This window comes from Neoarius graeffei, chromosome 4 (assembly GCF_027579695.1).
Source record: "Neoarius graeffei isolate fNeoGra1 chromosome 4, fNeoGra1.pri, whole genome shotgun sequence".
Taxonomy (NCBI): Eukaryota; Metazoa; Chordata; class Actinopteri; order Siluriformes; family Ariidae; genus Neoarius; species Neoarius graeffei.
The window spans coordinates 38291142-38318934 of record NC_083572.1 but is presented as its reverse complement, the minus strand read 5'-3'; the positions used below and the strand labels follow the sequence as shown (position 1 = coordinate 38318934).

The 27793-nt window shown below is 47.8% G+C and overlaps 25 non-coding genes across 25 annotated transcripts; all 25 read left to right on the top strand.

Moving 5' to 3' along the window:
* The first annotated feature begins 1010 nt into the window (after positions 1-1010).
* Positions 1011-1082, top strand: trnac-gca (transfer RNA cysteine (anticodon GCA)). Its single transcript has one exon. It is a non-coding gene; the product is annotated as a tRNA-Cys (tRNA).
* Positions 1083-1931: 849 nt separating this feature from the next.
* trnam-cau (transfer RNA methionine (anticodon CAU)) lies at positions 1932-2004 on the top strand. Its single transcript has one exon. It is a non-coding gene; the product is annotated as a tRNA-Met (tRNA).
* A 1191-nt stretch (positions 2005-3195) lies between these two features.
* On the top strand, positions 3196-3267 carry trnac-gca (transfer RNA cysteine (anticodon GCA)). Its single transcript has one exon. It is a non-coding gene; the product is annotated as a tRNA-Cys (tRNA).
* An 856-nt stretch (positions 3268-4123) lies between these two features.
* Positions 4124-4196, top strand: trnam-cau (transfer RNA methionine (anticodon CAU)). The gene has a single exon. It is a non-coding gene; the product is annotated as a tRNA-Met (tRNA).
* A 1191-nt stretch (positions 4197-5387) lies between these two features.
* On the top strand, positions 5388-5459 carry trnac-gca (transfer RNA cysteine (anticodon GCA)). Its single transcript has one exon. It is a non-coding gene; the product is annotated as a tRNA-Cys (tRNA).
* An 856-nt stretch (positions 5460-6315) lies between these two features.
* On the top strand, positions 6316-6388 carry trnam-cau (transfer RNA methionine (anticodon CAU)). The gene has a single exon. It is a non-coding gene; the product is annotated as a tRNA-Met (tRNA).
* A 1191-nt stretch (positions 6389-7579) lies between these two features.
* On the top strand, positions 7580-7651 carry trnac-gca (transfer RNA cysteine (anticodon GCA)). Its single transcript has one exon. It is a non-coding gene; the product is annotated as a tRNA-Cys (tRNA).
* An 856-nt stretch (positions 7652-8507) lies between these two features.
* trnam-cau (transfer RNA methionine (anticodon CAU)) lies at positions 8508-8580 on the top strand. The gene has a single exon. It is a non-coding gene; the product is annotated as a tRNA-Met (tRNA).
* A 1199-nt stretch (positions 8581-9779) lies between these two features.
* Positions 9780-9851, top strand: trnac-gca (transfer RNA cysteine (anticodon GCA)). Its single transcript has one exon. It is a non-coding gene; the product is annotated as a tRNA-Cys (tRNA).
* An 856-nt stretch (positions 9852-10707) lies between these two features.
* On the top strand, positions 10708-10780 carry trnam-cau (transfer RNA methionine (anticodon CAU)). The gene has a single exon. It is a non-coding gene; the product is annotated as a tRNA-Met (tRNA).
* A 1195-nt stretch (positions 10781-11975) lies between these two features.
* On the top strand, positions 11976-12047 carry trnac-gca (transfer RNA cysteine (anticodon GCA)). The gene has a single exon. It is a non-coding gene; the product is annotated as a tRNA-Cys (tRNA).
* Positions 12048-12903: 856 nt separating this feature from the next.
* Positions 12904-12976, top strand: trnam-cau (transfer RNA methionine (anticodon CAU)). The gene has a single exon. It is a non-coding gene; the product is annotated as a tRNA-Met (tRNA).
* A 1191-nt stretch (positions 12977-14167) lies between these two features.
* trnac-gca (transfer RNA cysteine (anticodon GCA)) lies at positions 14168-14239 on the top strand. Its single transcript has one exon. It is a non-coding gene; the product is annotated as a tRNA-Cys (tRNA).
* An 856-nt stretch (positions 14240-15095) lies between these two features.
* trnam-cau (transfer RNA methionine (anticodon CAU)) lies at positions 15096-15168 on the top strand. Its single transcript has one exon. It is a non-coding gene; the product is annotated as a tRNA-Met (tRNA).
* A 1195-nt stretch (positions 15169-16363) lies between these two features.
* Positions 16364-16435, top strand: trnac-gca (transfer RNA cysteine (anticodon GCA)). Its single transcript has one exon. It is a non-coding gene; the product is annotated as a tRNA-Cys (tRNA).
* Positions 16436-17291: 856 nt separating this feature from the next.
* trnam-cau (transfer RNA methionine (anticodon CAU)) lies at positions 17292-17364 on the top strand. The gene has a single exon. It is a non-coding gene; the product is annotated as a tRNA-Met (tRNA).
* A 1191-nt stretch (positions 17365-18555) lies between these two features.
* Positions 18556-18627, top strand: trnac-gca (transfer RNA cysteine (anticodon GCA)). The gene has a single exon. It is a non-coding gene; the product is annotated as a tRNA-Cys (tRNA).
* An 856-nt stretch (positions 18628-19483) lies between these two features.
* trnam-cau (transfer RNA methionine (anticodon CAU)) lies at positions 19484-19556 on the top strand. The gene has a single exon. It is a non-coding gene; the product is annotated as a tRNA-Met (tRNA).
* A 1195-nt stretch (positions 19557-20751) lies between these two features.
* On the top strand, positions 20752-20823 carry trnac-gca (transfer RNA cysteine (anticodon GCA)). The gene has a single exon. It is a non-coding gene; the product is annotated as a tRNA-Cys (tRNA).
* An 856-nt stretch (positions 20824-21679) lies between these two features.
* trnam-cau (transfer RNA methionine (anticodon CAU)) lies at positions 21680-21752 on the top strand. The gene has a single exon. It is a non-coding gene; the product is annotated as a tRNA-Met (tRNA).
* A 1195-nt stretch (positions 21753-22947) lies between these two features.
* Positions 22948-23019, top strand: trnac-gca (transfer RNA cysteine (anticodon GCA)). The gene has a single exon. It is a non-coding gene; the product is annotated as a tRNA-Cys (tRNA).
* An 856-nt stretch (positions 23020-23875) lies between these two features.
* Positions 23876-23948, top strand: trnam-cau (transfer RNA methionine (anticodon CAU)). Its single transcript has one exon. It is a non-coding gene; the product is annotated as a tRNA-Met (tRNA).
* Positions 23949-25139: 1191 nt separating this feature from the next.
* On the top strand, positions 25140-25211 carry trnac-gca (transfer RNA cysteine (anticodon GCA)). The gene has a single exon. It is a non-coding gene; the product is annotated as a tRNA-Cys (tRNA).
* Positions 25212-26051: 840 nt separating this feature from the next.
* On the top strand, positions 26052-26124 carry trnam-cau (transfer RNA methionine (anticodon CAU)). Its single transcript has one exon. It is a non-coding gene; the product is annotated as a tRNA-Met (tRNA).
* Positions 26125-27319: 1195 nt separating this feature from the next.
* Positions 27320-27391, top strand: trnac-gca (transfer RNA cysteine (anticodon GCA)). Its single transcript has one exon. It is a non-coding gene; the product is annotated as a tRNA-Cys (tRNA).
* The last annotated feature ends 402 nt before the right edge of the window (positions 27392-27793 follow it).

Sequence of the window (27793 nt, the reverse complement as noted above, 5' to 3'; positions counted from 1 at the left end):
AAGTGCCTGGCAGATTGTGTCGCTCAATCAGAAGTGAACCGCTGAGTGGCAGGAAGTTTGTTTTCCGCCCTGTCTCAGACAGAAAGATAGATTCACTTTATTGATCCCAAGCTGGGAGATTGTTTTGTTACAGCAGCACTTTATCAGACATGCAAAAAGAAAAACACATACTGTGCAACATGTAATAGAATTTAAAAAATCCAAAGAACAAGCCGACTTTTCGACGTACACATACAACATGTAACAATAAAAAAGTATCTATTTTTTATCGGATATATGCTTTGTACAGGTGAATGTGCATTAATCGTGCTAAGAACATGAATTGTAATGAATGCAAATAAGAAAACTGGGCAAAAGTGGCAGGACTGAATAGAAGAGAAACAAACCAACCAACAAGCTAATAAATAAATAAATAAATAAATAAATAAATAAATGCTGATTTCGTCCCCCAAATCCTTCAGAATTTTCAGCGTCGCTTTCAAGCTCAGAATGCCTCGTTTTTCCACGTGTCAAAGATTTACTGTTGGATTCTATTGTGACGTCTTGCTGGACTTCGCCATTAGGAGACGGGGTGGTCGTGGCCACGAAGGGAAGCACGTGGTGGGCAACAATCCGCTAATAGGCGGGGGCATTCCAGCGATGCTTGATTGGTGTTAATGGGCCCAAAATGTGCCGAGAAAACATTTACACCACACCAGCTTGTACTGTTGACGCAAAGCAGGTAGGCTCGGTCCAAGGATTCATGCCGTCCGTGTCAAATTCAGACCGCACCGTCCATGTGTCTCGGAATAAATCGATTTTGATCAGAGCAGGCTACGTTTCAGCAGTATTCCCCTGTCCACTTTGATGCAAATCGAGAGGTCAAGGGTTAAGTCCGTTTGCCCCCTGTCTGGCTCATGCCTGCGTTAAGTTCCCGTGAACTGCGGCGCGCCGATCGTTGGTTTGAAGAGCTTGGCAACGATCGCGCCCTGCGACAATACGCCAGACATCGGAAAAGGCTGAGTTGTCTTGGGGGTGTAGCTCAGTGGTAGAGCATTTGACTGCAGATCAAGAGGTCCCCGGTTCAAATCCGAGCACCCCCTGCCTCAGTCGGTTCAGAGTGGTTTTAAGTGCTTTCCACTCTCAACCGTTCATATGGTCAAGATGCTGGAGGGGCTTGTGCGTTCCTTCCCCGGCACCGCAAAGTGTGGCTTTTGCTGCCAAAATGACGGCACGATCCACATACCATTGGCATGGTTTGGTCACGCGTTTTCAGTGTCGCTTTCCTGCTGTGAATGCCCTGTTTTTCCACGCGTCGAAGATTTCCTTTCGGATCTGGTGACTGGGAAGAACACTGAAGTCATTGTCCTGTTCATGAAACCAGCTGGAGATGACTTTCGCCTTGTGACATGGCGCGCTAGTTCGTGCCGGATTTCGCAATTAGGAGACGGGCTGGTCGTGGCCACGAAGGGGTGCACGTGGTCGGCAACAGTACGCTAATAGGCTGGGGCATTCCAGCGATGGATGCTTGATTGGTGTGAATGGGCCCAAAATGTGCCGAGATAACATTTACACCACACCGTTGCACCAGCTTGTGCTGTTGACGCAAAGCAGGTAGGGTCGTTCCAAGGATTCATGCCGTCCGTGCCAAATTCAGACCTCACGGTCCACGTGTCTCGGAATAAATCGATTTTGATCAGAGCGGGCTACGTTTCGGCAGTCTTCCCCTGTCCAGTTTTTGTGACGCTAAGCCCGTTTCAACCTCGGGCTCGTGTTCTTGGCTGTTTACGTAATTGCAATAATGATGGTGACATTGCCTTGTGACACGCTTGATGTGCAGGGGCACTCAATTCTATTTCAATTGAAAGTCAAGAAACATGGGTCGGACAGCACAACCTCTTGACCAAGTGCGCATTTTCTAGTCGACGGGGAGAATCACGGAACGGCTCTCGGCCTCGTTAGTGCAGTAGGGAGCGTGTCAGTCTCATAATCTGAAGGTCGTGAGTTCGATCCTCACACGAGGCAGCAGAGCTTTTGAGGAAGGAGTGACTATTGGACGAGGAGACTTGGCTTGGTGAAAATACATACAAAGGTCACGAAAACGTGAAGTTCATTTTTGCTTTAAAAGTCAAGAACAATGGGTAGACCTGCGCTATCTGTTCAGTGCAAGTAATCTGACACCAATTTATCTCTTGAGCCTAATGCCTATGTCGATTTAAAGTGCCTGGCAGATTGTGTCGCTCAATCAGAAGTGAACCGCTGAGTGGCAGGAAGTTTGTTTTCCGCCCTGTCTCAGACACAAAGATAGATTCACTTTATTGATCCCAAGCTGGGAGATTGTTTTGTTACAGCAGCACTTTATCAGACATGCAAAAAGAAAAACACATACTGTGCAACATGTAATAGAATTTAAAAAATCCAAAGAACAAGCCGACTTTTCGACGTACACATACAACATGTAACAATAAAAAAGTATCTATTTTTTATCGGATATATGCTTTGTACAGGTGAATGTGCATTAATCGTGCTAAGAACATGAATTGTAATGAATGCAAATAAGAAAACTGGGCAAAAGTGGCAGGACTGAATAGAAGAGAAACAAACCAACCAACAAGCAAATAAATAAATAAATAAATAAATGCTGATTTCATCCCCCAAATCCTTCAGAATTTTCAGCGTCGCTTTCAAGCTCAGAATGCCTCGTTTTTCCACGTGTCAAAGATTTACTGTTGGATTCTATTGTGACATCTTGCTAGACTTCGCCATTAGGAGACGGGGTGGTCGTGGCCACGACGGGAAGCACGTGGTGGGCAACAATCCGCTAATAGGCGGGGGCATTCCAGCGATGCTTGATTGGTGTTAATGGGCCCAAAATGTGCCGAGAAAACATTTACACCACACCAGCTTGTACTGTTGAAGCAAAGCAGGTAGGCTCGGTCCAAGGATTCATGCCGTCCGTGTCAAATTCAGACCGCACCGTCCATGTGTCTCGGAATAAATCGATTTTGATCAGAGCAGGCTACGTTTCAGCAGTATTCCCCTGTCCACTTTGATGCAAATCGAGAGGTCAAGGGTTAAGTCCGTTTGCCCCCTGTCTGGCTCATGCCTGCGTTAAGTTCCCGTGAACTGCGGCGCGCCGATCGTTGGTTTGAAGAGCTTGGCAACGATCGCGCCCTGTGACAATACGCCAGTCATCGGAAAAGGCTGAGCTGTCTTGGGGGTGTAGCTCAGTGGTAGAGCATTTGACTGCAGATCAAGAGGTCCCCGGTTCAAATCCGAGCACCCCCTGCCTCAGTCGGTTCAGAGTGGTTTTAAGTGCTTTCCACTCTCAACCGTTCATATGGTCAAGATGCTGGAGGAGCTTGTGCGTTCCTTCCCTGGCACCGCAAAGTGTGGCTTTTGCTGCCAAAATGACGGCACGATCCACAAATCGTTGGCATGGTTTGGTCACGCGTTTTCAGTGTCGCTTTCCTGCTGTGAATGCCCTGTTTTTCCACGCGTCGAAGATTTCCTTTCGGATCTGGTGACTGGGAAGAACACTGAAGTCATTGTCCTGTTCATGAAACCAGCTGGAGATGACTTTCACCTTGTGACATGGCGCGCTAGTTCGTGCCGGATTTCGCAATTAGGAGACGGGCTGGTCGTGGCCACGGAGGGGTGCACGTGGTCGGCAACAGTACGCTAATAGGCTGGGGCATTCCAGCGATGGATGCTTGATTGGTGTGAATGGGCCCAAAATGTGCCGAGATAACATTTACACCACACCGTTGCACCAGCTTGTGCTGTTGACGCAAAGCAGGTAGGGTCGTTCCAAGGATTCATGCCGTCCGTGCCAAATTCAGACCTCACGGTCCACGTGTCTCGGAATAAATCGATTTTGATCAGAGCGGGCTACGTTTCGGCAGTCTTCCCCTGTCCAGTTTTTGTGACGCTAAGCCCGTTTCAACCTCGGGCTCGTGTTCTTGGCTGTTTACGTAATTGCAATAATGATGGTGACATTGCCTTGTGACACGCTTGATGTGCAGGGGCACTCAATTCTATTTCAATTGAAAGTCAAGAAACATGGGTCGGACAGCACAACCTCTTGACCAAGTGCGCATTTTCTAGTCGACGGGGAGAATCACGGAACGGCTCCTGGCTCTCGGCCTCGTTAGCGCAGTAGGGAGCGTGTCAGTCTCATAATCTGAAGGTCGTGAGTTCGATCCTCACACGAGGCAGCAGAGCTTTTGAGGAAGGAGCGACTATTGGACGAGGAGACTTGGCTTGGTGAAAATACATACAAAGGTCACGAAAACGTGAAGTTCATTTTTGCTTTAAAAGTCAAGAACAATGGGTAGACCTGCGCTATCTGTTCAGTGCAAGTAATCTGACACCAATTTATCTCTTGAGCCTAATGCCTATGTCGATTTAAAGTGCCTGGCAGATTGTGTCGCTCAATCAGAAGTGAACCGCTGAGTGGCAGGAAGTTTGTTTTCCGCCCTGTCTCAGACACAAAGATAGATTCACTTTATTGATCCCAAGCTGGGAGATTGTTTTGTTACAGCAGCACTTTATCAGACATGCAAAAAGAAAAACACATACTGTGCAACATGTAATAGAATTTAAAAAATCCAAAGAACAAGCCGACTTTTCGACGTACACATACAACATGTAACAATAAAAAAGTATCTATTTTTTATCGGATATATGCTTTGTACAGGTGAATGTGCATTAATCGTGCTAAGAACATGAATTGTAATGAATGCAAATAAGAAAACTGGGCAAAAGTGGCAGGACTGAATAGAAGAGAAACAAACCAACCAACAAGCAAATAAATAAATAAATAAATAAATGCTGATTTCGTCCCCCAAATCCTTCAGAATTTTCAGCGTCGCTTTCAAGCTCAGAATGCCTCGTTTTTCCACGTGTCAAAGATTTACTGTTGGATTCTATTGTGACATCTTGCTGGACTTCGCCATTAGGAGACGGGGTGGTCGTGGCCACGAAGGGAAGCACGTGGTGGGCAACAATCCGCTAATAGGCGGGGGCATTCCAGCGATGCTTGATTGGTGTTAATGGGCCCAAAATGTGCCGAGAAAACATTTACACCACACCAGCTTGTACTGTTGACGCAAAGCAGGTAGGCTCGGTCCAAGGATTCATGCCGTCCGTGTCAAATTCAGACCGCACCGTCCATGTGTCTCGGAATAAATCGATTTTGATCAGAGCAGGCTACGTTTCAGCAGTATTCCCCTGTCCACTTTGATGCAAATCGAGAGGTCAAGGGTTAAGTCCGTTTGCCCCCTGTCTGGCTCATGCCTGCGTTAAGTTCCCGTGAACTGCGGCGCGCCGATCGTTGGTTTGAAGAGCTTGGCAATGATCGCGCCCTGTGACAATACGCCAGTCATCGGAAAAGGCTGAGCTGTCTTGGGGGTGTAGCTCAGTGGTAGAGCATTTGACTGCAGATCAAGAGGTCCCCGGTTCAAATCCGAGCACCCCCTGCCTCAGTCGGTTCAGAGTGGTTTTAAGTGCTTTCCACTCTCAACCGTTCATATGGTCAAGATGCTGGAGGGGCTTGTGCGTTCCTTCCCTGGCACCGCAAAGTGTGGCTTTTGCTGCCAAAATGACGGCACAATCCACAAATCGTTGGCATGGTTTGGTCACGCGTTTTCAGTGTCGCTTTCCTGCTGTGAATGCCCTGTTTTTCCACGCGTCGAAGATTTCCTTTCGGATCTGGTGACTGGGAAGAACACTGAAGTCATTGTCCTGTTCATGAAACCAGCTGGAGATGACTTTCACCTTGTGACATGGCGCGCTAGTTCGTGCCGGATTTCGCAATTAGGAGACGGGCTGGTCGTGGCCACGAAGGGGTGCACGTGGTCGGCAACAGTACGCTAATAGGCTGGGGCATTCCAGCGATGGATGCTTGATTGGTGTGAATGGGCCCAAAATGTGCCGAGATAACATTTACACCACACCGTTGCACCAGCTTGTGCTGTTGACGCAAAGCAGGTAGGGTCGTTCCAAGGATTCATGCGGTCCGTGCCAAATTCAGACCTCACGGTCCACGTGTCTCGGAATAAATCGATTTTGATCAGAGCGGGCTACGTTTCGGCAGTCTTCCCCTGTCCAGTTTTTGTGACGCTAAGCCCGTTTCAACCTCGGGCTCGTGTTCTTGGCTGTTTATGTAATTGCAATAATGATGGTGACATTGCCTTGTGACACGCTTGATGTGCAGGGGCACTCAATTCTATTTCAATTGAAAGTCAAGAAACATGGGTCGGACAGCACAACCTCTTGACCAAGTGCGCATTTTCTAGTCGACGGGGAGAATCACGGAACGGCTCCTGGCTCTCGGCCTCGTTAGCGCAGTAGGGAGCGTGTCAGTCTCATAATCTGAAGGTCGTGAGTTCGATCCTCACACGAGGCAGCAGAGCTTTTGAGGAAGGAGCGACTATTGGACGAGGAGACTTGGCTTGGTGAAAATACATACAAAGGTCACGAAAACGTGAAGTTCATTTTTGCTTTAAAAGTCAAGAACAATGGGTAGACCTGCGCTATCTGTTCAGTGCAAGTAATCTGACACCAATTTATCTCTTGAGCCTAATGACTATGTCGATTTAAAGTGCCTGGCAGATTGTGTCGCTCAATCAGAAGTGAACCGCTGAGTGGCAGGAAGTTTGTTTTCCGCCCTGTCTCAGACACAAAGATAGATTCACTTTATTGATCCCAAGCTGGGAGATTGTTTTGTTACAGCAGCACTTTATCAGACATGCAAAAAGAAAAACACATACTGTGCAACATGTAATAGAATTTAAAAAATCCAAAGAACAAGCCGACTTTTCGACGTACACATACAACATGTAACAATAAAAAAGTATCTATTTTTTATCGGATATATGCTTTGTACAGGTGAATGTGCATTAATCGTGCTAAGAACATGAATTGTAATGAATGCAAATAAGAAAACTGGGCAAAAGTGGCAGGACTGAATAGAAGAGAAACAAACCAACCAACAAGCAAATAAATAAATAAATAAATAAATGCTGATTTCGTCCCCCAAATCCTTCAGAATTTTCAGCGTCGCTTTCATGCTCAGAATGCCTCGTTTTTCCACGTGTCAAAGATTTACTGTTGGATTCTATTGTGACATCTTGCTGGACTTCGCCATTAGGAGACGGGGTGGTCGTGGCCACGAAGGGAAGCACGTGGTGGGCAACAATCCGCTAATAGGCGGGGGCATTCCAGCGATGCTTGATTGGTGTTAATGGGCCCAAAATGTGCCGAGAAAACATTCACACCACACCAGCTTGTACTGTTGACGCAAAGCAGGTAGGCTCGGTCCAAGGATTCATGCCGTCCGTGTCAAATTCAGACCGCACCGTCCATGTGTCTCGGAATAAATCGATTTTGATCAGAGCAGGCTACGTTTCAGCAGTATTCCCCTGTCCACTTTGATGCAAATCGAGAGGTCAAGGGTTAAGTCCGTTTGCCCCCTGTCTGGCTCATGCCTGCGTTAAGTTCCCGTGAACTGCGGCGCGCCGATCGTTGGTTTGAAGAGCTTGGCAATGATCGCGCCCTGTGACAATACGCCAGTCATCGGAAAAGGCTGAGCTGTCTTGGGGGTGTAGCTCAGTGGTAGAGCATTTGACTGCAGATCAAGAGGTCCCCGGTTCAAATCCGAGCACCCCCTGCCTCAGTCGGTTCAGAGTGGTTTTAAGTGCTTTCCACTCTCAACCGTTCATATGGTCAAGATGCTGGAGGGGCTTGTGCGTTCCTTCCCTGGCACCGCAAAGTGTGGCTTTTGCTGCCAAAATGACGGCACGATCCACAAACCGTTGGCATGGTTTGGTCACGCGTTTTCAGTGTCGCTTTCCTGCTGTGAATGCCCTGTTTTTCCACGCGTCGAAGATTTCCTTTCGGATCTGGTGACTGGGAAGAACACTGAAGTCATTGTCCTGTTCATGAAACCAGCTGGAGATGACTTTCACCTTGTGACATGGCGCGCTAGTTCGTGCCGGATTTCGCAATTAGGAGACGGGCTGGTCGTGGCCACGAAGGGGTGCACGTGGTCGGCAACAGTACGCTAATAGGCTGGGGCATTCCAGCGATGGATGCTTGATTGGTGTGAATGGGCCCAAAATGTGCCGAGATAACATTTACACCACACCGTTGCACCAGCTTGTGCTGTTGACGCAAAGCAGGTAGGGTCGTTCCAAGGATTCATGCCGTCCGTGCCAAATTCAGACCTCACGGTCCACGTGTCTCGGAATAAATCGATTTTGATCAGAGCGGGCTACGTTTCGGCAGTCTTCCCCTGTCCAGTTTTTGTGACGCTAAGCCCGTTTCAACCTCGGGCTCGTGTTCTTGGCTGTTTACGTAATTGCAATAATGATGGTGACATTGCCTTGTGACACGCTTGATGTGCAGGGGCACTCAATTCTATTTCAATTGAAAGTCAAGAAACATGGGTCGGACAGCACAACCTCTTGACCAAGTGCGCATTTTCTAGTCGACGGGGAGAATCACGGAACGGCTCCTGGCTCTCGGCCTCGTTAGCGCAGTATGGAGCGTGTCAGTCTCATAATCTGAAGGTCGTGAGTTCGATCCTCACACGAGGCAGCAGAGCTTTTGAGGAAGGAGCGACTATTGGACGAGGAGACTTGGCTTGGTGAAAATACATACAAAGGTCACGAAAACGTGAAGTTCATTTTTGCTTTAAAAGTCAAGAACAATGGGTAGACCTGCGCTATCTGTTCAGTGCAAGTAATCTGACACCAATTTATCTCTTGAGCCTAATGCCTATGTCGATTTAAAGTGCCTGGCAGATTGTGTCGCTCAATCAGAAGTGAACCGCTGAGTGGCAGGAAGTTTGTTTTCCGCCCTGTCTCAGACACAAAGATAGATTCACTTTATTGATCCCAAGCTGGGAGATTGTTTTGTTACAGCAGCACTTTATCAGACATGCAAAAAGAAAAACACATACTGTGCAACATGTAATAGAATTTAAAAAATCCAAAGAACAAGCCGACTTTTCGACGTACACATACAACATGTAACAATAAAAAAGTATCTATTTTTTATCGGATATATGCTTTGTACAGGTGAATGTGCATTAATCGTGCTAAGAACATGAATTGTAATGAATGCAAATAAGAAAACTGGGCAAAAGTGGCAGGACTGAATAGAAGAGAAACAAACCAACCAACAAGCAAATAAATAAATAAATAAATAAATAAATAAATGCTGATTTCGTCCCCCAAATCCTTCAGAATTTTCAGCGTCGCTTTCAAGCTCAGAATTCCTCGTTTTTCCACGTGTCAAAGATTTACTGTTGGATTCTATTGTGACATCTTGCTGGACTTCGCCATTAGGAGACGGGGTGGTCGTGGCCACGAAGGGAAGCACGTGGTGGGCAACAATCCGCTAATAGGCGGGGGCATTCCAGCGATGCTTGATTGGTGTTAATGGGCCCAAAATGTGCCGAGAAAACATTTACACCACACCAGCTTGTACTGTTGACGCAAAGCAGGTAGGCTCGGTCCAAGGATTCATGCCGTCCGTGTCAAATTCAGACCGCACCGTCCATGTGTCTCGGAATAAATCGATTTTGATCAGAGCAGGCTACGTTTCAGCAGTATTCCCCTGTCCACTTTGATGCAAATCGAGAGGTCAAGGGTTAAGTCCGTTTGCCCCCTGTCTGGCTCATGCCTGCGTTAAGTTCCCGTGAACTGCGGCGCGCCGATCGTTGGTTTGAAGAGCTTGGCAACGATCGCGCCCTGTGACAATACGCCAGTCATCGGAAAAGGCTGAGCTGTCTTGGGGGTGTAGCTCAGTGGTAGAGCATTTGACTGCAGATCAAGAGGTCCCCGGTTCAAATCCGAGCACCCCCTGCCTCAGTCGGTTCAGAGTGGTTTTAAGTGCTTTCCACTCTCAACCGTTCATATGGTCAAGATGCTGGAGGGGCTTGTGCGTTCCTTCCCTGGCACCGCAAAGTGTGGCTTTTGCTGCCAAAATGACGGCACGATCCACAAATCGTTGGCATGGTTTGGTCACGCGTTTTCAGTGTCGCTTTCCTGCTGTGAATGCCCTGTTTTTCCACGCGTCGAAGATTTCCTTTCGGATCTGGTGACTGGGAAGAACACTGAAGTCATTGTCCTGTTCATGAAACCAGCTGGAGATGACTTTCACCTTGTGACATGGCGCGCTAGTTCGTGCCGGATTTCGCAATTAGGAGACGGGCTGGTCGTGGCCACGAAGGGGTGCACGTGGTCGGCAACAGTACGCTAATAGGCTGGGGCATTCCAGCGATGGATGCTTGATTGGTGTGAATGGGCCCAAAATGTGCCGAGATAACATTTACACCACACCGTTGCACCAGCTTGTGCTGTTGACGCAAAGCAGGTAGGGTCGTTCCAAGGATTCATGCCGTCCGTGCCAAATTCAGACCTCACGGTCCACGTGTCTCGGAATAAATCGATTTTGATCAGAGCGGGCTACGTTTCGGCAGTCTTCCCCTGTCCAGTTTTTGTGACGCTAAGCCCGTTTCAACCTCGGGCTCGTGTTCTTGGCTGTTTACGTAATTGCAATAATGATGGTGACATTGCCTTGTGACACGCTTGATGTGCAGGGGCACTCAATTCGATTTCAATTGAAAGTCAAGAAACATGGGTCGGACAGCACAACCTCTTGACCAAGTGCGCATTTTCTAGTCGACGGGGAGAATCACGGAACGGCTCCTGGCTCTCGGCCTCGTTAGCGCAGTATGGAGCGTGTCAGTCTCATAATCTGAAGGTCGTGAGTTCGATCCTCACACGAGGCAGCAGAGCTTTTGAGGAAGGAGCGACTATTGGACGAGGAGACTTGGCTTGGTGAAAATACATACAAAGGTCACGAAAACGTGAAGTTCATTTTTGCTTTAAAAGTCAAGAACAATGGGTAGACCTGCGCTATCTGTTCAGTGCAAGTAATCTGACACCAATTTATCTCTTGAGCCTAATGCCTATGTCGATTTAAAGTGCCTGGCAGATTGTGTCGCTCAATCAGAAGTGAACCGCTGAGTGGCAGGAAGTTTGTTTTCCGCCCTGTCTCAGACAGAAAGATAGATTCACTTTATTGATCCCAAGCTGGGAGATTGTTTTGTTACAGCAGCACTTTATCAGACATGCAAAAAGAAAAACACATACTGTGCAACATGTAATAGAATTTAAAAAATCCAAAGAACAAGCCGACTTTTCGACGTACACATACAACATGTAACAATAAAAAAGTATCTATTTTTTATCGGATATATGCTTTGTACAGGTGAATGTGCATTAATCGTGCTAAGAACATGAATTGTAATGAATGCAAATAAGAAAACTGGGCAAAAGTGGCAGGACTGAATAGAAGAGAAACAAACCAACCAACAAGCAAATAAATAAATAAATAAATAAATAAATGCTGATTTCGTCCCCCAAATCCTTCAGAATTTTCAGCGTCGCTTTCAAGCTCAGAATGCCTCGTTTTTCCACGTGTCAAAGATTTACTGTTGGATTCTATTGTGACATCTTGCTGGACTTCGCCATTAGGAGACGGGGTGGTCGTGGCCACGAAGGGAAGCACGTGGTGGGCAACAATCCGCTAATAGGCGGGGGCATTCCAGCGATGCTTGATTGGTGTTAATGGGCCCAAAATGTGCCGAGAAAACATTTACACCACACCAGCTTGTACTGTTGACGCAAAGCAGGTAGGCTCGGTCCAAGGATTCATGCCGTCCGTGTCAAATTCAGACCGCACCGTCCATGTGTCTCGGAATAAATCGATTTTGATCAGAGCAGGCTACGTTTCAGCAGTATTCCCCTGTCCACTTTGATGCAAATCGAGAGGTCAAGGGTTAAGTCCGTTTGCCCCCTGTCTGGCTCATGCCTGCGTTAAGTTCCCGTGAACTGCGGCGCGCCGATCGTTGGTTTGAAGAGCTTGGCAACGATCGCGCCCTGCGACAATACGCCAGACATCGGAAAAGGCTGAGCTGTCTTGGGGGTGTAGCTCAGTGGTAGAGCATTTGACTGCAGATCAAGAGGTCCCCGGTTCAAATCCGAGCACCCCCTGCCTCAGTCGGTTCAGAGTGGTTTTAAGTGCTTTCCACTCTCAACCGTTCATATGGTCAAGATGCTGGAGGGGCTTGTGCGTTCCTTCCCTGGCACCGCAAAGTGTGGCTTTTGCTGCCAAAATGACGGCACGATCCACAAATCGTTGGCATGGTTTGGTCACGCGTTTTCAGTGTCGCTTTCCTGCTGTGAATGCCCTGTTTTTCCACGCGTCGAAGATTTCCTTTCGGATCTGGTGACTGGGAAGAACACTGAAGTCATTGTCCTGTTCATGAAACCAGCTGGAGATGACTTTCACCTTGTGACATGGCGCGCTAGTTCGTGCCGGATTTCGCAATTAGGAGACGGGCTGGTCGTGGCCACGAAGGGGTGCACGTGGTCGGCAACAGTACGCTAATAGGCTGGGGCATTCCAGCGATGGATGCTTGATTGGTGTGAATGGGCCCAAAATGTGCCGAGATAACATTTACACCACACCGTTGCACCAGCTTGTGCTGTTGACGCAAAGCAGGTAGGGTCGTTCCAAGGATTCATGCCGTCCGTGCCAAATTCAGACCTCACGGTCCACGTGTCTCGGAATAAATCGATTTTGATCAGAGCGGGCTACGTTTCGGCAGTCTTCCCCTGTCCAGTTTTTGTGACGCTAAGCCCGTTTCAACCTCGGGCTCGTGTTCTTGGCTGTTTACGTAATTGCAATAATGATGGTGACATTGCCTTGTGACACGCTTGATGTGCAGGGGCACTCAATTCGATTTCAATTGAAAGTCAAGAAACATGGGTCGGACAGCACAACCTCTTGACCAAGTGCGCATTTTCTAGTCGACGGGGAGAATCACGGAACGGCTCCTGGCTCTCGGCCTCGTTAGCGCAGTATGGAGCGTGTCAGTCTCATAATCTGAAGGTCGTGAGTTCGATCCTCACACGAGGCAGCAGAGCTTTTGAGGAAGGAGCGACTATTGGACGAGGAGACTTGGCTTGGTGAAAATACATACAAAGGTCACGAAAACGTGAAGTTCATTTTTGCTTTAAAAGTCAAGAACAATGGGTACACCTGCGCTATCTGTTCAGTGCAAGTAATCTGACACCAATTTATCTCTTGAGCCTAATGCCTATGTCGATTTAAAGTGCCTGGCAGATTGTGTCGCTCAATCAGAAGTGAACCGCTGAGTGGCAGGAAGTTTGTTTTCCGCCCTGTCTCAGACAGAAAGATAGATTCACTTTATTGATCCCAAGCTGGGAGATTGTTTTGTTACAGCAGCACTTTATCAGACATGCAAAAAGAAAAACACATACTGTGCAACATGTAATAGAATTTAAAAAATCCAAAGAACAAGCCGACTTTTCGACGTACACATACAACATGTAACAATAAAAAAGTATCTATTTTTTATCGGATATATGCTTTGTACAGGTGAATGTGCATTAATCGTGCTAAGAACATGAATTGTAATGAATGCAAATAAGAAAACTGGGCAAAAGTGGCAGGACTGAATAGAAGAGAAACAAACCAACCAACAAGCAAATAAATAAATAAATAAATAAATGCTGATTTCGTCCCCCAAATCCTTCAGAATTTTCAGCGTCGCTTTCAAGCTCAGAATGCCTCGTTTTTCCACGTGTCAAAGATTTACTGTTGGATTCTATTGTGACGTCTTGCTGGACTTCGCCATTAGGAGACGGGGTGGTCGTGGCCACGAAGGGAAGCACGTGGTGGGCAACAATCCGCTAATAGGCGGGGGCATTCCAGCGATGCTTGATTGGTGTTAATGGGCCCAAAATGTGCCGAGAAAACATTTACACCACACCAGCTTGTACTGTTGACGCAAAGCAGGTAGGCTCGGTCCAAGGATTCATGCCGTCCGTGTCAAATTCAGACCGCACCGTCCATGTGTCTCGGAAGAAATCGATTTTGATCAGAGCAGGCTGCGTTTCAGCAGTATTCCCCTGTCCACTTTGATGCAAATCGAGAGGTCAAGGGTTAAGTCCGTTTGCCCCCTGTCTGGCTCATGCCTGCGTTAAGTTCCCGTGAACTGCGGCGCGCCGATCGTTGGTTTGAAGAGCTTGGCAACGATCGCGCCCTGCGACAATACGCCAGACATCGGAAAAGGCTGAGCTGTCTTGGGGGTGTAGCTCAGTGGTAGAGCATTTGACTGCAGATCAAGAGGTCCCCGGTTCAAATCCGAGCACCCCCTGCCTCAGTCGGTTCAGAGTGGTTTTAAGTGCTTTCCACTCTCAACCGTTCATATGGTCAAGATGCTGGAGGGGCTTGTGCGTTCCTTCCCTGGCACCGCAAAGTGTGGCTTTTGCTGCCAAAATGACGGCACGATCCACAAACCGTTGGCATGGTTTGGTCACGCGTTTTCAGTGTCGCTTTCCTGCTGTGAATGCCCTGTTTTTCCACGCGTCGAAGATTTCCTTTCGGATCTGGTGACTGGGAAGAACACTGAAGTCATTGTCCTGTTCATGAAACCAGCTGGAGATGACTTTCACCTTGTGACATGGCGCGCTAGTTCGTGCCGGATTTCGCAATTAGGAGACGGGCTGGTCGTGGCCACGAAGGGGTGCACGTGGTCGGCAACAGTACGCTAATAGGCTGGGGCATTCCAGCGATGGATGCTTGATTGGTGTGAATGGGCCCAAAATGTGCCGAGATAACATTTACACCACACCGTTGCACCAGCTTGTGCTGTTGACGCAAAGCAGGTAGGGTCGTTCCAAGGATTCATGCCGTCCGTGCCAAATTCAGACCTCACGGTCCACGTGTCTCGGAATAAATCGATTTTGATCAGAGCGGGCTACGTTTCGGCAGTCTTCCCCTGTCCAGTTTTTGTGACGCTAAGCCCGTTTCAACCTCGGGCTCGTGTTCTTGGCTGTTTACGTAATTGCAATAATGATGGTGACATTGCCTTGTGACACGCTTGATGTGCAGGGGCACTCAATTCGATTTCAATTGAAAGTCAAGAAACATGGGTCGGACAGCACAACCTCTTGACCAAGTGCGCATTTTCTAGTCGACGGGGAGAATCACGGAACGGCTCCTGGCTCTCGGCCTCGTTAGCGCAGTATGGAGCGTGTCAGTCTCATAATCTGAAGGTCGTGAGTTCGATCCTCACACGAGGCAGCAGAGCTTTTGAGGAAGGAGCGACTATTGGACGAGGAGACTTGGCTTGGTGAAAATACATACAAAGGTCACGAAAACGTGAAGTTCATTTTTGCTTTAAAAGTCAAGAACAATGGGTAGACCTGCGCTATCTGTTCAGTGCAAGTAATCTGACACCAATTTATCTCTTGAGCCTAATGCCTATGTCGATTTAAAGTGCCTGGCAGATTGTGTCGCTCAATCAGAAGTGAACCGCTGAGTGGCAGGAAGTTTGTTTTCCGCCCTGTCTCAGACACAAAGATAGATTCACTTTATTGATCCCAAGCTGGGAGATTGTTTTGTTACAGCAGCACTTTATCAGACATGCAAAAAGAAAAACACATACTGTGCAACATGTAATAGAATTTAAAAAATCCAAAGAACAAGCCGACTTTTCGACGTACACATACAACATGTAACAATAAAAAAGTATCTATTTTTTATCGGATATATGCTTTGTACAGGTGAATGTGCATTAATCGTGCTAAGAACATGAATTGTAATGAATGCAAATAAGAAAACTGGGCAAAAGTGGCAGGACTGAATAGAAGAGAAACAAACCAACCAACAAGCAAATAAATAAATAAATAAATAAATAAATGCTGATTTCGTCCCCCAAATCCTTCAGAATTTTCAGCGTCGCTTTCAAGCTCAGAATGCCTCGTTTTTCCACGTGTCAAAGATTTACTGTTGGATTCTATTGTGACATCTTGCTGGACTTCGCCATTAGGAGACGGGGTGGTCGTGGCCACGAAGGGAAGCACGTGGTGGGCAACAATCCGCTAATAGGCGGGGGCATTCCAGCGATGCTTGATTGGTGTTAATGGGCCCAAAATGTGCCGAGAAAACATTTACACCACACCAGCTTGTACTGTTGACGCAAAGCAGGTAGGCTCGGTCCAAGGATTCATGCCGTCCGTGTCAAATTCAGACCGCACCGTCCATGTGTCTCGGAATAAATCGATTTTGATCAGAGCAGGCTACGTTTCAGCAGTATTCCCCTGTCCACTTTGATGCAAATCGAGAGGTCAAGGGTTAAGTCCGTTTGCCCCCTGTCTGGCTCATGCCTGCGTTAAGTTCCCGTGAACTGCGGCGCGCCGATCGTTGGTTTGAAGAGCTTGGCAACGATCGCGCCCTGTGACAATACGCAAGTCATCGGAAAAGGCTGAGCTGTCTTGGGGGTGTAGCTCAGTGGTAGAGCATTTGACTGCAGATCAAGAGGTCCCTGGTTCAAATCCGAGCACCCCCTGCCTCAGTCGGTTCAGAGTGGTTTTAAGTGCTTTCCACTCTCAACCGTTCATATGGTCAAGATGCTGGAGGGGCTTGTGCGTTCCTTCCCTGGCACCGCAAAGTGTGGCTTTTGCTGCCAAAATGACGGCACGATCCACAAATCGTTGGCATGGTTTGGTCACGCGTTTTCAGTGTCGCTTTCCTGCTGTGAATGCCCTGTTTTTCCACGCGTCGAAGATTTCCTTTCGGATCTGGTGACTGGGAAGAACACTGAAGTCATTGTCCTGTTCATGAAACCAGCTGGAGATGACTTTCACCTTGTGACATGGCGCGCTAGTTCGTGCCGGATTTCGCAATTAGGAGACGGGCTGGTCGTGGCCACGAAGGGGTGCACGTGGTCGGCAACAGTACGCTAATAGGCTGGGGCATTCCAGCGATGGATGCTTGATTGGTGTGAATGGGCCCAAAATGTGCCGAGATAACATTTACACCACACCGTTGCACCAGCTTGTGCTGTTGACGCAAAGCAGGTAGGGTCGTTCCAAGGATTCATGCCGTCCGTGCCAAATTCAGACCTCACGGTCCACGTGTCTCGGAATAAATCGATTTTGATCAGAGCGGGCTACGTTTCGGCAGTCTTCCCCTGTCCAGTTTTTGTGACGCTAAGCCCGTTTCAACCTCGGGCTCGTGTTCTTGGCTGTTTACGTAATTGCAATAATGATGGTGACATTGCCTTGTGACACGCTTGATGTGCAGGGGCACTCAATTCTATTTCAATTGAAAGTCAAGAAACATGGGTCGGACAGCACAACCTCTTGACCAAGTGCGCATTTTCTAGTCGACGGGGAGAATCACGGAACGGCTCCTGGCTCTCGGCCTCGTTAGCGCAGTATGGAGCGTGTCAGTCTCATAATCTGAAGGTCGTGAGTTCGATCCTCACACGAGGCAGCAGAGCTTTTGAGGAAGGAGCGACTATTGGACGAGGAGACTTGGCTTGGTGAAAATACATACAAAGGTCACGAAAACGTGAAGTTCATTTTTGCTTTAAAAGTCAAGAACAATGGGTAGACCTGCGCTATCTGTTCAGTGCAAGTAATCTGACACCAATTTATCTCTTGAGCCTAATGCCTATGTCGATTTAAAGTGCCTGGCAGATTGTGTCGCTCAATCAGAAGTGAACCGCTGAGTGGCAGGAAGTTTGTTTTCCGCCCTGTCTCAGACACAAAGATAGATTCACTTTATTGATCCCAAGCTGGGAGATTGTTTTGTTACAGCAGCACTTTATCAGACATGCAAAAAGAAAAACACATACTGTGCAACATGTAATAGAATTTAAAAAATCCAAAGAACAAGCCGACTTTTCGACGTACACATACAACATGTAACAATAAAAAAGTATCTATTTTTTATCGGATATATGCTTTGTACAGGTGAATGTGCATTAATCGTGCTAAGAACATGAATTGTAATGAATGCAAATAAGAAAACTGGGCAAAAGTGGCAGGACTGAATAGAAGAGAAACAAACCAACCAACAAGCAAATAAATAAATAAATAAATAAATGCTGATTTCGTCCCCCAAATCCTTCAGAATTTTCAGCGTCGCTTTCAAGCTCAGAATGCCTCGTTTTTCCACGTGTCAAAGATTTACTGTTGGATTCTATTGTGACGTCTTGCTGGACTTCGCCATTAGGAGACGGGGTGGTCGTGGCCACGAAGGGAAGCACGTGGTGGGCAACAATCCGCTAATAGGCGGGGGCATTCCAGCGATGCTTGATTGGTGTTAATGGGCCCAAAATGTGCCGAGAAAACATTTACACCACACCAGCTTGTACTGTTGACGCAAAGCAGGTAGGCTCGGTCCAAGGATTCATGCCGTCCGTGTCAAATTCAGACCGCACCGTCCATGTGTCTCGGAAGAAATCGATTTTGATCAGAGCAGGCTGCGTTTCAGCAGTATTCCCCTGTCCACTTTGATGCAAATCGAGAGGTCAAGGGTTAAGTCCGTTTGCCCCCTGTCTGGCTCATGCCTGCGTTAAGTTCCCGTGAACTGCGGCGCGCCGATCGTTGGTTTGAAGAGCTTGGCAACGATCGCGCCCTGCGACAATACGCCAGACATCGGAAAAGGCTGAGCTGTCTTGGGGGTGTAGCTCAGTGGTAGAGCATTTGACTGCAGATCAAGAGGTCCCCGGTTCAAATCCGAGCACCCCCTGCCTCAGTCGGTTCAGAGTGGTTTTAAGTGCTTTCCACTCTCAACCGTTCATATGGTCAAGATGCTGGAGGGGCTTGTGCGTTCCTTCCCTGGCACCGCAAAGTGTGGCTTTTGCTGCCAAAATGACGGCACGATCCACAAACCGTTGGCATGGTTTGGTCACGCGTTTTCAGTGTCGCTTTCCTGCTGTGAATGCCCTGTTTTTCCACGCGTCGAAGATTTCCTTTCGGATCTGGTGACTGGGAAGAACACTGAAGTCATTGTCCTGTTCATGAAACCAGCTGGAGATGACTTTCACCTTGTGACATGGCGCGCTAGTTCGTGCCGGATTTCGCAATTAGGAGACGGGCTGGTCGTGGCCACGAAGGGGTGCACGTGGTCGGCAACAGTACGCTAATAGGCTGGGGCATTCCAGCGATGGATGCTTGATTGGTGTGAATGGGCCCAAAATGTGCCGAGATAACATTTACACCACACCGTTGCACCAGCTTGTGCTGTTGACGCAAAGCAGGTAGGGTCGTTCCAAGGATTCATGCCGTCCGTGCCAAATTCAGACCTCACGGTCCACGTGTCTCGGAATAAATCGATTTTGATCAGAGCGGGCTACGTTTCGGCAGTCTTCCCCTGTCCAGTTTTTGTGACGCTAAGCCCGTTTCAACCTCGGGCTCGTGTTCTTGGCTGTTTACGTAATTGCAATAATGATGGTGACATTGCCTTGTGACACGCTTGATGTGCAGGGGCACTCAATTCGATTTCAATTGAAAGTCAAGAAACATGGGTCGGACAGCACAACCTCTTGACCAAGTGCGCATTTTCTAGTCGACGGGGAGAATCACGGAACGGCTCCTGGCTCTCGGCCTCGTTAGCGCAGTATGGAGCGTGTCAGTCTCATAATCTGAAGGTCGTGAGTTCGATCCTCACACGAGGCAGCAGAGCTTTTGAGGAAGGAGCGACTATTGGACGAGGAGACTTGGCTTGGTGAAAATACATACAAAGGTCACGAAAACGTGAAGTTCATTTTTGCTTTAAAAGTCAAGAACAATGGGTAGACCTGCGCTATCTGTTCAGTGCAAGTAATCTGACACCAATTTATCTCTTGAGCCTAATGCCTATGTCGATTTAAAGTGCCTGGCAGATTGTGTCGCTCAATCAGAAGTGAACCGCTGAGTGGCAGGAAGTTTGTTTTCCGCCCTGTCTCAGACACAAAGATAGATTCACTTTATTGATCCCAAGCTGGGAGATTGTTTTGTTACAGCAGCACTTTATCAGACATGCAAAAAGAAAAACACATACTGTGCAACATGTAATAGAATTTAAAAAATCCAAAGAACAAGCCGACTTTTCGACGTACACATACAACATGTAACAATAAAAAAGTATCTATTTTTTATCGGATATATGCTTTGTACAGGTGAATGTGCATTAATCGTGCTAAGAACATGAATTGTAATGAATGCAAATAAGAAAACTGGGCAAAAGTGGCAGGACTGAATAGAAGAGAAACAAACCAACCAACAAGCAAATAAATAAATAAATAAATAAATAAATGCTGATTTCGTCCCCCAAATCCTTCAGAATTTTCAGCGTCGCTTTCAAGCTCAGAATGCCTCGTTTTTCCACGTGTCAAAGATTTACTGTTGGATTCTATTGTGACATCTTGCTGGACTTCGCCATTAGGAGACGGGGTGGTCGTGGCCACGAAGGGAAGCACGTGGTGGGCAACAATCCGCTAATAGGCGGGGGCATTCCAGCGATGCTTGATTGGTGTTAATGGGCCCAAAATGTGCCGAGAAAACATTTACACCACACCAGCTTGTACTGTTGACGCAAAGCAGGTAGGCTCGGTCCAAGGATTCATGCCGTCCGTGTCAAATTCAGACCGCACCGTCCATGTGTCTCGGAATAAATCGATTTTGATCAGAGCAGGCTACGTTTCAGCAGTATTCCCCTGTCCACTTTGATGCAAATCGAGAGGTCAAGGGTTAAGTCCGTTTGCCCCCTGTCTGGCTCATGCCTGCGTTAAGTTCCCGTGAACTGCGGCGCGCCGATCGTTGGTTTGAAGAGCTTGGCAACGATCGCGCCCTGCGACAATACGCCAGACATCGGAAAAGGCTGAGCTGTCTTGGGGGTGTAGCTCAGTGGTAGAGCATTTGACTGCAGATCAAGAGGTCCCCGGTTCAAATCCGAGCACCCCCTGCCTCAGTCGGTTCAGAGTGGTTTTAAGTGCTTTCCACTCTCAACCGTTCATATGGTCAAGATGCTGGAGGGGCTTGTGCGTTCCTTCCCTGGCACCGCAAAGTGTGGCTTTTGCTGCCAAAATGACGGCACGATCCACAAATCGTTGGCATGGTTTGGTCACGCGTTTTCAGTGTCGCTTTCCTGCTGTGAATGCCCTGTTTTTCCACGCGTCGAAGATTTCCTTTCGGATCTGGTGACTGGGAAGAACACTGAAGTCATTGTCCTGTTCATGAAACCAGCTGGAGATGACTTTCACCTTGTGACATGGCGCGCTAGTTCGTGCCGGATTTCGCAATTAGGAGACGGGCTGGTCGTGGCCACGAAGGGGTGCACGTGGTCGGCAACAGTACGCTAATAGGCTGGGGCATTCCAGCGATGGATGCTTGATTGGTGTGAATGGGCCCAAAATGTGCCGAGATAACATTTACACCACACCGTTGCACCAGCTTGTGCTGTTGACGCAAAGCAGGTAGGGTCGTTCCAAGGATTCATGCCGTCCGTGCCAAATTCAGACCTCACGGTCCACGTGTCTCGGAATAAATCGATTTTGATCAGAGCGGGCTACGTTTCGGCAGTCTTCCCCTGTCCAGTTTTTGTGACGCTAAGCCCGTTTCAACCTCGGGCTCGTGTTCTTGGCTGTTTACGTAATTGCAATAATGATGGTGACATTGCCTTGTGACACGCTTGATGTGCAGGGGCACTCAATTCGATTTCAATTGAAAGTCAAGAAACATGGGTCGGACAGCACAACCTCTTGACCAAGTGCGCATTTTCTAGTCGACGGGGAGAATCACGGAACGGCTCCTGGCTCTCGGCCTCGTTAGCGCAGTATGGAGCGTGTCAGTCTCATAATCTGAAGGTCGTGAGTTTGATCCTCACACGAGGCAGCAGAGCTTTTGAGGAAGGAGCGACTATTGGACGAGGAGACTTGGCTTGGTGAAAATACATACAAAGGTCACGAAAACGTGAAGTTCATTTTTGCTTTAAAAGTCAAGAACAATGGGTAGACCTGCGCTATCTGTTCAGTGCAAGTAATCTGACACCAATTTATCTCTTGAGCCTAATGCCTATGTCGATTTAAAGTGCCTGGCAGATTGTGTCGCTCAATCAGAAGTGAACCGCTGAGTGGCAGGAAGTTTGTTTTCCGCCCTGTCTCAGACAGAAAGATAGATTCACTTTATTGATCCCAAGCTGGGAGATTGTTTTGTTACAGCAGCACTTTATCAGACATGCAAAAAGAAAAACACATACTGTGCAACATGTAATAGAATTTAAAAAATCCAAAGAACAAGCCGACTTTTCGACGTACACATACAACATGTAACAATAAAAAAGTATCTATTTTTTATCGGATATATGCTTTGTACAGGTGAATGTGCATTAATCGTGCTAAGAACATGAATTGTAATGAATGCAAATAAGAAAACTGGGCAAAAGTGGCAGGACTGAATAGAAGAGAAACAAACCAACCAACAAGCAAATAAATAAATAAATAAATAAATAAATGCTGATTTCGTCCCCCAAATCCTTCAGAATTTTCAGCGTCGCTTTCAAGCTCAGAATGCCTCGTTTTTCCACGTGTCAAAGATTTACTGTTGGATTCTATTGTGACATCTTGCTGGACTTCGCCATTAGGAGACGGGGTGGTCGTGGCCACGAAGGGAAGCACGTGGTGGGCAACAATCCGCTAATAGGCGGGGGCATTCCAGCGATGCTTGATTGGTGTTAATGGGCCCAAAATGTGCCGAGAAAACATTTACACCACACCAGCTTGTACTGTTGACGCAAAGCAGGTAGGCTCGGTCCAAGGATTCATGCCGTCCGTGTCAAATTCAGACCGCACCGTCCATGTGTCTCGGAATAAATCGATTTTGATCAGAGCAGGCTACGTTTCAGCAGTATTCCCCTGTCCACTTTGATGCAAATCGAGAGGTCAAGGGTTAAGTCCGTTTGCCCCCTGTCTGGCTCATGCCTGCGTTAAGTTCCCGTGAACTGCGGCGCGCCGATCGTTGGTTTGAAGAGCTTGGCAACGATCGCGCCCTGCGACAATACGCCAGACATCGGAAAAGGCTGAGCTGTCTTGGGGGTGTAGCTCAGTGGTAGAGCATTTGACTGCAGATCAAGAGGTCCCCGGTTCAAATCCGAGCACCCCCTGCCTCAGTCGGTTCAGAGTGGTTTTAAGTGCTTTCCACTCTCAACCGTTCATATGGTCAAGATGCTGGAGGGGCTTGTGCGTTCCTTCCCTGGCACCGCAAAGTGTGGCTTTTGCTGCCAAAATGACGGCACGATCCACAAATCGTTGGCATGGTTTGGTCACGCGTTTTCAGTGTCGCTTTCCTGCTGTGAATGCCCTGTTTTTCCACGCGTCGAAGATTTCCTTTCGGATCTGGTGACTGGGAAGAACACTGAAGTCATTGTCCTGTTCATGAAACCAGCTGGAGATGACTTTCACCTTGTGACATGGCGCGCTAGTTCGTGCCGGATTTCGCAATTAGGAGACGGGCTGGTCGTGGCCACGAAGGGGTGCACGTGGTCGGCAACAGTACGCTAATAGGCTGGGGCATTCCAGCGATGGATGCTTGATTGGTGTGAATGGGCCCAAAATGTGCCGAGATAACATTTACACCACACCGTTGCACCAGCTTGTGCTGTTGACGCAAAGCAGGTAGGGTCGTTCCAAGGATTCATGCCGTCCGTGCCAAATTCAGACCTCACGGTCCACGTGTCTCGGAATAAATCGATTTTGATCAGAGCGGGCTACGTTTCGGCAGTCTTCCCCTGTCCAGTTTTTGTGACGCTAAGCCCGTTTCAACCTCGGGCTCGTGTTCTTGGCTGTTTACGTAATTGCAATAATGATGGTGACATTGCCTTGTGACACGCTTGATGTGCAGGGGCACTCAATTCGATTTCAATTGAAAGTCAAGAAACATGGGTCGGACAGCACAACCTCTTGACCAAGTGCGCATTTTCTAGTCGACGGGGAGAATCACGGAAAGGCTCCTGGCTCTCGGCCTCGTTAGCGCAGTATGGAGCGTGTCAGTCTCATAATCTGAAGGTCGTGAGTTCGATCCTCACACGAGGCAGCAGAGCTTTTGAGGAAGGAGCGACTATTGGACGAGGAGACTTGGCTTGGTGAAAATACATACAAAGGTCACGAAAACGTGAAGTTCATTTTTGCTTTAAAAGTCAAGAACAATGGGTAGACCTGCGCTATCTGTTCAGTGCAAGTAATCTGACACCAATTTATCTCTTGAGCCTAATGCCTATGTCGATTTAAAGTGCCTGGCAGATTGTGTCGCTCAATCAGAAGTGAACCGCTGAGTGGCAGGAAGTTTGTTTTCAGCCCTGTCTCAGACACAAAGATAGATTCACTTTATTGATCCCAAGCTGGGTGATTGTTTTGTTACAGCAGCACTTTATCAGACATGCAAAAAGAAAAACACATACTGTGCAACATGTAATAGAATTTAAAAAATCCAAAGAACAAGCCGACTTTTCGACGTACACATACAACATGTAACAATAAAAAAGTATCTATTTTTTATCGGATATATGCTTTGTACAGGTGAATGTGCATTAATCGTGCTAAGAACATGAATTGTAATGAATGCAAATAAGAAAACTGGGCAAAAGTGGCAGGACTGAATAGAAGAGAAACAAACCAACCAACAAGCAAATAAATAAATAAATAAATAAATGCTGATTTCGTCCCCCAAATCCTTCAGAATTTTCAGCGTCGCTTTCAAGCTCAGAATGCCTCGTTTTTCCACGTGTCAAAGATTTACTGTTGGATTCTATTGTGACATCTTGCTGGACTTCGCCATTAGGAGACGGGGTGGTCGTGGCCACGAAGGGAAGCACGTGGTGGGCAACAATCCGCTAATAGGCGGGGGCATTCCAGCGATGCTTGATTGGTGTTAATGGGCCCAAAATGTGCCGAGAAAACATTTACACCACACCAGCTTGTACTGTTGACGCAAAGCAGGTAGGCTCGGTCCAAGGATTCATGCCGTCCGTGTCAAATTCAGACCGCACCGTCCATGTGTCTCGGAATAAATCGATTTTGATCAGAGCAGGCTACGTTTCAGCAGTATTCCCCTGTCCACTTTGATGCAAATCGAGAGGTCAAGGGTTAAGTCCGTTTGCCCCCTGTCTGGCTCATGCCTGCGTTAAGTTCCCGTGAACTGCGGCGCGCCGATCGTTGGTTTGAAGAGCTTGGCAACGATCGCGCCCTGTGACAATACGCCAGTCATTGGAAAAGGCTGAGCTGTCTTGGGGGTGTAGCTCAGTGGTAGAGCATTTGACTGCAGATCAAGAGGTCCCCGGTTCAAATCCGAGCACCCCCTGCCTCAGTCGGTTCAGAGTGGTTTTAAGTGCTTTCCACTCTCAACCGTTCATATGGTCAAGATGCTGGAGGGGCTTGTGCGTTCCTTCCCTGGCACCGCAAAGTGTGGCTTTTGCTGCCAAAATGACGGCACGATCCACAAATCGTTGGCATGGTTTGGTCACGCGTTTTCAGTGTCGCTTTCCTGCTGTGAATGCCCTGTTTTTCCACGCGTCGAAGATTTCCTTTCGGATCTGGTGACTGGGAAGAACACTGAAGTCATTGTCCTGTTCATGAAACCAGCTGGAGATGACTTTCGCCTTGTGACATGGCGATTTCGCAATTAGCAGACGGGCTGGTCGTGGCCACGAAGGGGTGCACGTGGTCGGCAACAGTACGCTAATAGGCTGGGGCATTCCAGCGATGGATGCTTGATTGGTGTGAATGGGCCCAAAATGTGCCGAGATAACATTTACACCACACCGTTGCACCAGCTTGTGCTGTTGACGCAAAGCAGGTAGGGTCGTTCCAAGGATTCATGCCGTCCGTGCCAAATTCAGACCTCACGGTCCACGTGTCTCGGAATAAATCGATTTTGATCAGAGCGGGCTACGTTTTGGCAGTCTTCCCCTGTCCAGTTTTTGTGACGCTAAGCCCGTTTCAACCTCGGGCTCGTGTTCTTGGCTGTTTACGTAATTGCAATAATGATGGTGACATTGCCTTGTGACACGCTTGATGTGCAGGGGCACTCAATTCTATTTCAATTGAAAGTCAAGAAACATGGGTCGGACAGCACAACCTCTTGACCAAGTGCGCATTTTCTAGTCGACGGGGAGAATCACGGAACGGCTCCTGGCTCTCGGCCTCGTTAGCGCAGTATGGAGCGTGTCAGTCTCATAATCTGAAGGTCGTGAGTTCGATCCTCACACGAGGCAGCAGAGCTTTTGAGGAAGGAGCGACTATTGGACGAGGAGACTTGGCTTGGTGAAAATACATACAAAGGTCACGAAAACGTGAAGTTCATTTTTGCTTTAAAAGTCAAGAACAATGGGTAGACCTGCGCTATCTGTTCAGTGCAAGTAATCTGACACCAATTTATCTCTTGAGCCTAATGCCTATGTCGATTTAAAGTGCCTGGCAGATTGTGTCGCTCAATCAGAAGTGAACCGCTGAGTGGCAGGAAGTTTGTTTTCCGCCCTGTCTCAGACACAAAGATAGATTCACTTTATTGATCCCAAGCTGGGAGATTGTTTTGTTACAGCAGCACTTTATCAGACATGCAAAAAGAAAAACACATACTGTGCAACATGTAATAGAATTTAAAAAATCCAAAGAACAAGCCGACTTTTCGACGTACACATACAACATGTAACAATAAAAAAGTATCTATTTTTTATCGGATATATGCTTTGTACAGGTGAATGTGCATTAATCGTGCTAAGAACATGAATTGTAATGAATGCAAATAAGAAAACTGGGCAAAAGTGGCAGGACTGAATAGAAGAGAAACAAACCAACCAACAAGCAAATAAATAAATAAATAAATAAATAAATGCTGATTTCGTCCCCCAAATCCTTCAGAATTTTCAGCGTCGCTTTCAAGCTCAGAATGCCTCGTTTTTCCACGTGTCAAAGATTTACTGTTGGATTCTATTGTGACATCTTGCTGGACTTCGCCATTAGGAGACGGGGTGGTCGTGGCCACGAAGGGAAGCACGTGGTGGGCAACAATCCGCTAATAGGCGGGGGCATTCCAGCGATGCTTGATTGGTGTTAATGGGCCCAAAATGTGCCGAGAAAACATTTACACCACACCAGCTTGTACTGTTGACGCAAAGCAGGTAGGCTCGGTCCAAGGATTCATGCCGTCCGTGTCAAATTCAGACCGCACCGTCCATGTGTCTCGGAAGAAATCGATTTTGATCAGAGCAGGCTACGTTTCAGCAGTATTCCCCTGTCCACTTTGATGCAAATCGAGAGGTCAAGGGTTAAGTCCGTTTGCCCCCTGTCTGGCTCATGCCTGCGTTAAGTTCCCGTGAACTGCGGCGCGCCGATCGTTGGTTTGAAGAGCTTGGCAACGATCGCGCCCTGCGACAATACGCCAGTCATCGGAAAAGGCTGAGCTGTCTTGGGGGTGTAGCTCAGTGGTAGAGCATTTGACTGCAGATCAAGAGGTCCCCGGTTCAAATCCGAGCACCCCCTGCCTCAGTCGGTTCAGAGTGGTTTTAAGTGCTTTCCACTCTCAACCGTTCATATGGTCAAGATGCTGGAGGGGCTTGTGCGTTCCTTCCCTGGCACCGCAAAGTGTGGCTTTTGCTGCCAAAATGACGGCACGATCCACAAATCGTTGGCATGGTTTGGTCACGCGTTTTCAGTGTCGCTTTCCTGCTGTGAATGCCCTGTTTTTCCACGCGTCGAAGATTTCCTTTCGGATCTGGTGACTGGGAAGAACACTGAAGTCATTGTCCTGTTCATGAAACCAGCTGGAGATGACTTTCACCTTGTGACATGGCGCGCTAGTTCGTGCCGGATTTCGCAATTAGGAGACGGGCTGGTCGTGGCCACGAAGGGGTGCACGTGGTCGGCAACAGTACGCTAATAGGC